Below are 10691 nucleotides of genomic sequence, written 5' to 3' on the forward strand. Positions count from 1 at the left end.
AAAGCGTTGAGAATAAAAAGAATTCTGAATGAAGCTTGTCTCAGGCGAAAGCGGCATGAGTAAAGCTGTGAGACAAATTGCCAGCAAGCTGCGCGAGCGTGCTTTGTGGTTGGCGCAGAGGCGTGCACGAACTAATTAAAAGGGGGCTGGACAAAAGACAAGCAGCTGCCGAGTGGTAAGAGTGTCAAAAGTCGCCGAGTGAAAACTGAAAAAAGGTTAATTTATTTATTTAAATTTATTCAAGTCGAACCCCTCTCGAGGCACATAGGCTAAGCCTCTGCTGGGCTTTTAGCTAGGCTTTGCCTCATAAATATAGCTTAGCGTCTTTTTTTTTTTTGTGCGCTCATAGAAATTATAGCGCGATTTAACTTTAATTAAAAGTGCCAATAGAAATTTACATTAAGCCGACAACAATGAAGGCCCAAGCAATGTTTGTTTTGGCTTGGCTATATTATAAAGTTACAAACTTTTGATTTAAGTGTATTCTTTTTAGCATAACAGAGCTTAAAGAAACCGGAAATAGCAGCAAAATGTGTGACAGCATACGTAATAAGTTTTGTATTGGTAAAAAATTTTAAAGCGTCTTACTGAACATTTAATAACAGAACATGTAAATGAGTTGATACAAATTGATATGTTAATATGTTACATAAATTCCATAAATATAATAACAGTGACATTTTTATGTTAAAGGCTGGAAATTGATTCTGAACCAAACAGTTCAATACAGAGTTCCAATAATAGCCTAGCAGAGCCTTAAACTAAACCTAGCCATATTCATATAAAATTCATTACGTTTTTTTTTTCTTTCATATAATAGAAAACAGATTTGAAAAATAAGCGCATTTTGATATATCAAGCATTGTTAAATTATTTTTTTTTTTGTATTATTCATTTGATTTATTGTTAAATTTAATGTTTTTAGAAAACAAAATAAAATACAACTTATTCGTACATAATAAAATTAACAAAAACAAGGTCAGGATAAGATTTTATATGTATCTGCAACGGATTTGAACACAGAAATATTTCTTCACTTTTTACAATTAATACTAAGTTTCGAGCTTAACAAATCGAAATCTATTAATTAATTTTAAATTTAACGAAGCACTTTAACTAGTAGACAACGCCCCCAAGAACACATTTACCTGAAACTTTCGCAGACCGATGAACTTGCCAAATATCGCATCGCAGATAATTATGCGTGACGGACACACCCCCACAGCCCCTGCCCGCAGCCCCTGCCCGCAACCCGCTCAGCTCAGCTGATGAGCTGACGAACTGACCATTAATTATGCCAGAATATATTCGGCAAAGCAAACAAGAGACAAGGAATACAAAAAATTCCGACTAAGTCGCGACTGCTTTACTAATTTTATGCTGGAAGGGATAATGGGAGCAGGGCGTGGCATGCCGGGCCATTGATAGCATAAAGGAGCAGACGGCCAAATAGAATTAATGGCAGCGCCAACAGGCGAACGCCTCGCATAAAGCGACTTTGCCCATTGTGTCCTGTGGCAGCGGAGACGTCGCGTCAAGGAACCTTCAAGTGGCCAAAACAACGTGGCAGACGCCACAAAGGAAGGGAACGCGCCGTGCTGAGTCAAGCCAAGGAGAGCGTAGTTGTGGGTTCGAATGCCTTGGCCGCACAATAAAAGCGCAACAAGAGCCATAAGCATGGAAATATGCTAAGTATGCGATAGGATTACAAGTTGCTGCACTGAGAGATGCCCTAGAAAAACACTCGAGCTAGGATGGACTATGAGAGTGCCAAATATGTATGCATCAACAAAGATTAACAGACATTTAACATTTAACAGAGTTAACATTTAACATATTTATGTTAACTAACAGAGTTAACATTTAACTGAGTAGTTTCACCGGAAAACTGACATCTTCAGCCGGAATCAGATGTATAAAGAGGTTAATTTTTTTTTAAGTTTATAATTTACATCTTTAATTCTAACTGATTTTCGTTTAGACTAGACTAGGCTTCAATTTGTTTGGCTGAGGATGTGCAAGCTGACACCAAAGGCATCGAGCGACTTGATCTGTTTTAAGCTATATTTTAATTGTATATATAAATGTTATTGTTAGCATTTGTGATAGACATAGTTTCCTATATGTGCCATTCTGTGTGCACAAAATAGATATACCCCACTCGGCAGGCATTGCAAGGAGCATTAGAAAACATTGACGTTGGGCTAAAAACAACAACAGATGCTGCTGCTGGCCGCGATGAACTCTTGAACTTGGCAGCAGCAAAAGTTCAATGCTTCTTTAAACTTCAGAATCACACAAGCAAATAGCCAAGTGAGGCTGTGGAGCAGAGGTAGCATAAGACGTGTCTGGGCAGGGCTGGAAGGGTCAACGAATTGGACTCTTGACTTGCCATTAAATATTTAAATACATCAAAATTGCGCATACGCCGCGTGGGCAGCACACGAAAATACTTTCCTTAGCTTATGCAATATGCTTGGGCCCGGAAAAAAAAAGTGAAAATACAGTAGCTACTGCATTATTTAAATGCCAGCGCATAAATATTTGATTAGTTGTGAGCCGAAAAGAGAATGGCAACAACAATGGGAACGCCAGCTGCCAGTTAAACGCAGTGCCTCGAAACAATGGCAAATGCCAAGTGGCTAATGCTTAATGGCAAAGGCGCACAGCAAAGAGCTACAACAGTTTAGCTATAAAATTATACACATATATATATGTATATACTGTGTACATAAGTAGATGCTAAGTATGAAAAGAAACGCCGTAATGAATGAGATGTCAGGCAGAGCAAAACGGCGGCTCATTAAAAGTTAAAAACCAAAAGCTGGCTACAACAACGATTTAAGCCAATGTTTAAGTATCTATCTATCGATTTTCTTAAATGCTGCCGCTGACAGTTTTGACTGACGTCTGTCACATTTGTGAAAATCAAACCATCCATCTACCAGTCAGTAGCTGTTTTTGTTATTGATATTGTCGCGTGCCCAAGCTGGCTGCTTCTGTTGCTTAACAGCTGCCGCTCTCGCACTGTTAAGCGTCTAACAGGCTGCTGTTACGACCCATTCCAGCTCTGCTGCTGCTAACGCCCCGCTGTGCCCCCAACTGTAATCGTGACCCGTTTGGTTTGCATTTGTGCTTTATTTTTTGTTGCACATTGGCGGCGCCTTTTGTTTCTGGCATTCTAAGCATGGCCATGGCCATTGCCAATGCTCAACAGCGTGACATTTAACGCTATGGGATACCCGTACAGTGAGCTATCATTGTGAGGGCCACAGCGAGTGGGCGTAGCTACGACTAGTGCTTGATACGATGCTCTAATTACCTGATGTCTGTGATACTACTAATTATGTTGCAAAGTAATGTACCTAAGAGTTGTACCTAGGAATTGTAAACACTCTCTGCAAGTTTGATAAAGGTACAAATATGCTATGATTGGGGCCCATGTTATTTTATTCGAGCACATTTGATTGAATAATCTTTGAAGAGCATTTTAGTTAAAATTTGGAAAGTCAGATGTCATAAAATTTCCATCAAATAAAGTGAAAGTAAAATCAGTTTTCATATTAGTTCATTTAATAAATATCATATATACATACTATGAATTTAATCTAAAATATCAAAATGTATTAGAAAAGCCATATAATTAATGACATAAAGGGCCAAAATCACAGAACCTTTTCGTTAAACCTAAATTCAACGTTTCGATTTTTAATGTTTTTATGTTAATAGAATATATGTTACTTAAGCGTATATACATTTATACCGTTATACCGTATTTAATATTGTATGTTGTTCATTTTTGATGCATAAGTAAAAACTTTAATGGGATCGCACAGTGAGATTTCTGCGCCTCTAGCGCTTTTTAATCTGTGGTTACAGATACAACAACAACAACAACAGCAGCAACAACAAGAAGAACAACATTAACTCCAACTAAGTCGGCGCAGCCAAGCTTAACATATTGTGCGGCCATCCGCTGAGCTCTTGTCATTAATCGCACCATGGAAAGCCCACAAATCAACAGTCAATCAACGCGCACAGCCCACTAAAGAGACTGTTTATGTTATGTTAACAGAGCGACGTGTTGGCTCTTGCTCTCTTTGCATGTTAACAGACATGCCGGGCCGCCGTTAACATTTTTGTGTATCTCTCAGGCTGCAATTGGCTACGAATTCGGCTCTGCTTTCAGTTCAGTTTCAGTCTTTTAATGGTGCTCATCGGCTGCGCGTTTGTTTTGCATTGATACGCTTGACTTTGCCGCCTAACAAACTAATAAACAAAAAAACAGTTAAATAAACACTTTGTCTCGTGTCGCGTTTATCTGTGTGTCTGTGTGTTTAACAGAGTGTGAGTTCTTCTGCCTGTCTGTGTGTGTGTGTGTGTGTACACACGGTGCGCCCTCATTGTGCTCTCGTGCACATGAAAATTTCATTAGCCGCAGAAAAGTGGAAAATCCTAAAACAGTTAAAAGCAAAAATAAATAATTAAAAATCACTACAAGTGAAATTGCCCAAAAAACAAAATAAAAACAAAAACAACAAATTGCGAAATCCCTGGAAAGCTGCCAAGAAAACATAAGCAAAGTAATTTTGACATATTATTATTATTTATTATATTATTATTTGATGGCCGTTTAATATTTATGCGAATGGCGGTTGCCAGCATCTGTCTGCACTTTCTTCTTGCCTAGAACCGGAAAATATGCCAATATGTGCACAAGTTGTTGGCCAGCCAGTCGAGTCGAGGCCGCGCATCATCAGCCGGTCAAGCGTTCCGGCCAGACCAGGCCAGGCCAGGCCAGACCCGACCAGCCTGGCTAGAAGCGTGCGCGCGCCCAGCTAGCCACCTGCCCGGTTTGAGCACCAGACATTGCGGCACAGAAGCTGCTCCCTCTCTCTATTGGTGTGCGTGTGTGTGTGTGTGCGTGTCGAGCTGTGGAATTTTATGCAGTGGCTGGCTCGTTTATTTCAGCCAGCTCCTACATATTTACAACTTCATATGTGAAGCTTCTACTCTTTTTTTTTTTTTATTGGCCGGGAGGGTGGTCGTCTCTGGACTGCCCTGCTCTGCCGTTGGCTACGCATTCAGCCAAACGTAACGAAAACGCAACTGCGCTTCACGCTTCAGTCGCAGTCGCCGTCGCTGTCGCCGTCGCCGTCGCAGTCGCCGTCGCAGTCCGGGGCAATCCGGGGCTTGGGGGCAGCCATATTAGATGAGCATCAAATCCAACACAGAAGTTGAAAAGCGTTGCTAGTTAGTCGCGCTGGGTACAGTAGAACTTGGCTGCGATGGCCAACAGTGGCAAATTAATTAGATTTTATATGCCAATTGCAAATTGCAAGCCAAATTCTTTCAGCCAGGTGAACAAAGGAATTTTAACAAGAAAAATATTTTTTTAATTAAAATCAATGAGATTTTTATTTGTTTTTTCTCCTTTAAATTCGTTAATTAACAACAATTTTTATTAGGGTTTCTATCAAATCTTTTTCTGCTAGTATAAAGAATATTTAAGAAGTTTCATACTTGTGTTGTTAAAGTTTATATTTTAATAAATCATTATGAATACAGGCAGATTTACATATATATATATATGTAGATAATAATATATATTCCCATATAGATTATAAAGTAAACTCTTATATAGATAATAGGTTAAAATACAAAATCTACTCAGTCGTATATTTATACAATTTTCTCTTTCATAAACCATAAAAATGTGCATCAAAAAACTTGTTAACTTTAAACTTTCAACTTTTTTAAATGCAAATTAGTTGTTCTTTGCAATGAAAATTTGTCACAAACTATTAATTAAAGCTGCATGAAAACTTGATAACTTCCATCCTAGAAATCTCGCCCGAAATAACATAGTTGTTTGGTCTTTTGTTGAAAATTTCAAAGCAACTTGATTAAAAAGTTTTTGGATGCAACCTTATCGTAAGCTGCAACATTTTAGTTGAACCCAAGCGAAAAGTATCTTTTGGTGCGTGAGTTGAAGTTGGGATTGGCTCGAAACTGGAAAAGTTGCTGGTAATGGGACATCGACTTTCTTTGTAGAGGAGTCTCAGCATAACATAATTTTTTTTTAATAGACTTTTTATCAATTGACAGACTCACTTTTTTGCCGCCATTCGCGTTTTATTGATGTTATTTCTCTCTGCGCGCTTCTGTGCTGATTTTTAAGTGTGCCGTTTGCGAGTTTTATGTTGTGTCTGGCTGCATTTTGTAACCTGGTTTTATTGCTGCCATAACATTTGCCGCTGCCTCTTGTGTGTGTCTAATCACTCGTTGCAGAGCAAGCGGAAAAACAAAAAACTGAAGAAGTAGTAGAAGTAGTAGAAGATCGATGCACAAGATACATTAAGTATTGGACACACGAGTTGGATTCTGACATGTTTACATAGATTGTATTTTGTTTTGCGCCGTGTGCTTTGTCCGTCCGCCTAATCGATACGTTTACAGGGTGCTGTGTGTCTGCATAAGATACAAATGTATATTAAAGTAATTAATCGATACGTTTACAGGGTGCTGTATGTCTGCAAAAGATACAAATGTATCTTAGTCATTAATCGATACGTTTACAGAGTGCTGTGTATCTGCAAAAGATACAAATGTATCTTAAAGTCTTTAATCGATACGTTTACAGGGTGCTTTGTGTCTGCAAAAGATACAAATGTATCTTAAAGTCTTTAATCGATACGTTTACAGGGTGCTGTGTGTCTGCAAAAGATACAAATGTATCTTAAAGTCTTTAATCCATAGGTTTACAGGGTGCTGTGTGTCTGAAAATGTATCTTAAAGTCTTTAATCGAAACGTTTACAGGGTGCTTTGTGTCTGCAAAAGATACAAATGTATCTTAAAGTCATTAATCCATACGTTTACAGGGTGCTGTGTTTGCAAAAGATACAAATGTATCTTAAAGTCATTACACACGTATTGAGACATTCTCAAGGCAAACACACACTCACGTGGATGGCCAGATGTGCCATTTTTCGACCGATTTGACCTCAGCGTTAACAACAAAGCGCCTGAGTTTTTGCCCAAGTGCTCGCCCTCTATTGTATTTGAAATAATTGTTTAAAAATTGATTGAAAGATACGCCGTCGTCTTTGTATTTATTTATTTGTATTATTTTTGCAGTTTTCAGATCGCAAGATAATCTCTTTTGTTGCCTTTAGAACAACAAGTTCGACCTTCGCACAGAGTTTAAAGACTTGACCCCCACTAGAAGCATTAATTATGATGCTTGTTGGCCATAAATTAATTCGAAATTAAACAATATTTCGAGAGCAGCGTGTTCGCAAAAACATGCGCAGGCAAAATAAATCCAGAAATCTGAGAAAAGTGCCAAGCCCCAATGTCTGAAAATGTGAGCATGCTCCGTAGAAGATTTCGTCAAAAAGATTAATCAGCAAGAGGCGACGTGTTTGGCATATAGACAAAAGCCCAATTGCCGTCTTGGCCATATCTCTCTTAGCGGAAATGTCAGACACGTTAAGAGAAGGAGACACCAGCTAGATAATATGCACAGAAATTAACGAAGATATCAAACTATAATATATGAAATTGAGTCTGTTTGCTGCTTCTGCTTCTAATTGAAAGCCTTGCAGCTCATACAAATGAGCTACATTTGGGTTCGGTTACTTTTATTTTGGTTCGTGACGAACTTTTTATTGAGATCGCCATATATTACTTATATTCTTTATTTATTTGCATATTTTTATAATTTTCATAAATATTTATTTCTGCCTTAAATGACCTTTTATTGTGGCTCAATTAATTTATATTTGCAGCCTAAACATAATTAACTAATTTAATGCGGGCTCTATTGCGTCGATTTAACCATATTCGTAGCTTTAACTTAATTAAATAATTTATCAAAGATCGAAATTAAAAAGAAACAACAATAAAGCGGAATTATAAACGTTTAAGCCAAATGTTTTGCTTTTGACCATTGAAGAGAATTAAATGGCTATTCTTTTGTTTATAGAAATAAAAAATAAAAAATTAATTAATAATAAAAAACATTTATATAAAATATTTGAAATTGCCTAAGTTATGAAATATTGTAATATTTGTAATATTTTATTATGTAGTTTTCCAAATTTTCAAAGTTTTCTAATATAATCTATTAGTCGAATGGACAGACACGGCTTGATGGACTCGACTATTGATGCGGATCAAGAATATATATAATAATATATAGTCGGACATGCTTCCTAACATACATTTGCACACAAACATTATACCCTTTTATACCCATTTTCCAGGGTATAACAATACTCAAATAATTTCATCTCTAGCAAATCTCTCTGGCACTTTTATACTTAGGCCTCTTTTAATGGATTTTGAGCCATAATCTAACTATGTTTTTTATACTTTTTCGTATATTGACGCTTCTAAAATAGTATATATATATGCATTTGATGTTGGAAAAAGAGGGTTCAGGGTATCCCCTAGTCGGGAGCTCCCGACTAGAACCTTTTACTTGTTCATTATTTTATTTAAGAACTCAAAAAGACTGCTTTGAACTACACTTAGCTGGGCTTAATGCAGTACGGCAAGCAGAATAATTGTAAATATTTGATTTTCAAGCTGAAGAGTTGTTAAACATTTCAATTTCACGACCCAAATCCAAAAATTCTAGGTATTATGTATATTTGATGCGGCCTAGCTGGCAAAATGTCAAAGTAGCGTCAACTGCCTGATAAATATTTAACCGATGTCGGATGTCAGTCAGCATGTTGACGTTCAGATCAACGCCAACCGGATATTAAGGCAATTACAATATTGCCAATTGGCCGGGTCGCTAAAATTTTGGCCTTCGATTGAAAATCAGCTTTATACAAATAAATGCAAACCTTTCCAAAACAGCTGCCATTTCTTGGCATTTAAATAAAAGGCAATAATTGGCTATCGCAATATAATAATAAATATAATATTTTCGCTGATTTAAAAAGAGCTGAATCAACGGCAGGTGTTTCAATATCAAGCCAACTAAAACTGCGCTTAATTACAGCAACTAATATATATATACCATATATCCATAAAGTATCGGAGAAGCCAAAGTTTATCAGGCGCACATAATCACAGACGTTCAGATAATGCAGCAGAGCAGAGCTGAGCGCACGTTCCATTGAACTTTAACCTAGTGTCAGGCGTTGGCCGACGGGGCGTATGTGTAATGTGATTGTGCTTCATAAAACTGTATGCTCATACACTTATAGAGGGTATGACAACTTTGTCACTGAATGTGTAACACATAAAAGATGACGTCCCCATAGGGAATATATATATTCTCGATTAACAGACGGATCGCTATAGCCATGTTCGTCTGTCTGTATCTATGGCAACTAGTCTCGAAATCTTAAAGATATCGTCATGAGCATATAATATAGTTTTATAATATTATGTAATATAATCAAACAAATGTCATATATATACTAAAGGGTAATAAGTCTTCGACTTGCCGTAGATAACAATTCTCCCTTGTTTAATAATTACAAGATGTCTTTATGTACATATTGATAGAGTGTTGCATTGTATCAATATTCGCAGCTAAATGCATCTCGAGCACACACACTCACACACACACATTGCTGCTCATGTGTGTATGTGTGCTGTGGGCATATGGACATGTGTGCTTGACGTCTTTACGGCCTCCATCATTGCCAGGCGACCGACAACAGCCGTTATGTATAGCATATAACTGCATATACACACACACACACACATACATACGTAAATAGCTTGCCGCATTCATAAATAAATAAATAAACAGCCAAAGCCGCGACCCCACGCCACCGCCCCCGGCCCCGCCCCCGCTGCGAGGCGTTGTTTGCGTGCATTTTGCGTGATTTTCGTGATTTGTGCTGGTCACAACTTGTGATGAACAACTGCCATTCACCCCATCCCCCACCACACAGCCCCTGCCCCTGATCTCTTTCGCTCTCTCCTCTCTCTCTCCTCGCGTATGCCAAGTGCAAAGCGAGACCCGCACAATTTCTATTGCATTATTTATCACAAACGTCGCTATTTATAGATATCGTTCATATTGTATACATATGCTTGCCCTTGCATAGACTGGGTATTACAGTTTTCTCACGTTTTGTGTAACATATTGAAAAAGTCATTTTCTGATGCATTAGACATATTTAGGTGGCCAGAACTGTTGCTGTTACTGTTCGCTCTTGAGGTGATATGTTTTTAAGTTTTGCCTTCAGAACACATCTATGCACCAAATGTTAATGAAAAACTGAAATTTTAATCTATATAGTATCTATATTCTACGAACAATATGGCGAGCTATAAATATTTTTATACCCAAGCTGCGCCCTACATTTTATAGACATAAATTATCATACACCAAATATGGTTCGTACCCTTCAAGGGTATTTAAACTTCGGTCATATCTTTTTTTAAGTTCTCTGCGTACATTGTGCTTCTATCGCATTCGACTTTGTTAGAAAACCTTCACCCTGCCTCCTCTCGCCCCTAAGCCCCACAATTGCCATTGTACGGCTTTGACTTTGAATTGCGTCTGAGTTCGGGAGTTATGTTTACATTATCGATTGGGTCTGACGTCGGCATCGAGCTCTACAACTTTGACTTTGATAAAATGCTGCTGCTGCTGCTGCACAGTTCCTGATAAGTCGTGTAAACAGTGCACTATATCAGCAGGGCCTTAGATGGT

General features: G+C 37.9%; 1 protein-coding gene across 1 annotated transcript in view; it reads left to right on the top strand.

Moving 5' to 3' along the window:
• Positions 1-4478: 4478 nt before the first annotated feature.
• Positions 4479-10691, top strand: part of LOC115760131 (protein phosphatase 1 regulatory subunit 14B) — a 19223-nt gene continuing 13010 nt past the window's right edge. The window contains exon 1 of the mRNA XM_030701330.1: positions 4479-4583. The gene's annotated coding sequence lies outside the window, so the exon portion shown is untranslated. The remainder of the gene's footprint in view (positions 4584-10691) is intronic.

Source organism: Drosophila novamexicana, unplaced genomic scaffold (genome assembly GCF_003285875.2).
Source record: "Drosophila novamexicana strain 15010-1031.04,08,12 unplaced genomic scaffold, DnovRS2.1 tig00000387-arrow-pilon, whole genome shotgun sequence".
In the NCBI taxonomy this organism is placed as follows: Eukaryota; Metazoa; Arthropoda; class Insecta; order Diptera; family Drosophilidae; genus Drosophila; species Drosophila novamexicana.